This window comes from Osmia lignaria, unplaced genomic scaffold, assembly GCF_051020975.1.
Source record: "Osmia lignaria lignaria isolate PbOS001 unplaced genomic scaffold, iyOsmLign1 scaffold0011, whole genome shotgun sequence".
NCBI classification, from domain to species: domain Eukaryota; kingdom Metazoa; phylum Arthropoda; class Insecta; order Hymenoptera; family Megachilidae; genus Osmia; species Osmia lignaria.
In genome coordinates this window covers 340001-341543 of record NW_027478165.1, presented here as the reverse complement: position 1 = coordinate 341543, position 1543 = coordinate 340001, and the positions used below count along the sequence as shown (strand labels likewise).

Here is a 1543-nt window from a genome sequence, read left to right as displayed (position 1 = left end):
CTGCAAACATACTTTTATCACAAGTTCTAGCCACGCCACGGAGGCTTCGAAGTTCCTTCACCATTCGCTTTCCTCTCTTTTGTTACACAGTTTCAGACTACGATCAGGGGTACCGAAACGCTGTATTGATTGTAAACAACCATTTTTATCTTGGAGCGGAGCGTTCCTTTACTCGTTAGATTTGTCTTGTCGCGTGTGTATTCGCTTTTTCGACGCTTTTTAACCATTTAACTTGTTTAGCGAAGCTAAACGCACAGACAGACAAAAAAAAAGGAACAGCATCGCGCGCCAAACAGCGACGACCCATCTGAAGCGATCTTTCATTTATACACCGTTTGTAAACAGAGAGATGTATAAAGCGCGGGGAATCATTCGAAACCCTGGGCTTGCATTCCAGCAAATTATCATCTCAAACATTTCACTCGTTTGCTTTTTCTAAATTTATAGAAGAGCTTCTTTCGTTTATTTTTGACACACCTTTCGTAAATATCGTTTCTGGCAACGTCGGGAGCGTGGATTTCTACAAGTGAACAATCGCGCCGATCCGATAACTTCCAGCAGGATGGAGAATCTTTATAGATTATCTTCCGAGAACTCGGTGCTTTCACGGGCGGTCGTTTATAAATTTTAACGAACGACTCGCGCGCCGTGACGCACTTGCGCTAGTTCGAAGAGATATTTCGAAATTTGTTTCTCTCCTTTAACGGCCTGCATTTAGTGTATCGGTTGCGATTTTCGTCACATCGTTTCCACGACAAACGCCGACGAACTGCCCAACTATCGCTCGTACGTTGCGACTCTTTCTTTGTTTATCGTTCATTCATTCTTTCAATTTCGTTCGATAATCCCGCTCCGAAACGTTCTACTTTCGTTGAACGACGGCGAGATGTTTAGAAAGAAATGAATTACTCTTTTTTCGAGAAGCAAACGCAAGCAGTCTTTTGTTAAGAAAACGACCCTCAGCCAGGCGTGGTCCCGGAATTGTATCCGTGGACCGCAATGTGCGTTCGAAATGTCGATGTTCATGTGTCCTGCAGTTCACACGTTGACGCGCAATTAGCTGCGTTCTTCATCGACCCACGAGCCAAGTGATCCACCGTTCAGGGTAATCGTAAAATTTTGTATTTCAAACTCTTTAGATCTTTAGAGTGTTATTTTCATTATTAACACGCATCACATTCGATACCCACATCACTCTCCCACCCGGCGCGTGCGGGAGAGCGAATTCGGGCGTCGCCAACGTATTTGTTTGTTTGTTCGATCGTTGACGACACGATCGCGTCCAAGGACGGAAACCGTCGGAGAAACGCCCAGTGGCACGCTCCTCTCGACGGTCGGGCGTAAAGTACATTTAAAAACCTTGAAAAGTACGAACGCACACAAGGAATGCGAGCGCGCGTCCTGTCGCTGAATCGTGGGTTGCGAGATTCGAACAGACACACGGCCGGCGACGATCGGTCTAACTAATGGACACATAGTTTTTCAAAGACTCGCTATCGTCGCTTCTCAGCCGGTCCGTAAACAACACACATCGATCAGGCGG

The 1543-nt window shown here is 46.1% G+C and overlaps 1 non-coding gene across 1 annotated transcript; it reads right to left on the bottom strand.

Annotated features, from left to right (window-relative positions):
• Positions 1–953: 953 nt before the first annotated feature.
• On the bottom strand, positions 954–1108 carry LOC143306487 (5.8S ribosomal RNA). The gene has a single exon (XR_013063863.1). It is a non-coding gene; the product is annotated as a 5.8S ribosomal RNA (ribosomal RNA).
• Between the last annotated feature and the right edge of the window lie 435 nt (positions 1109–1543).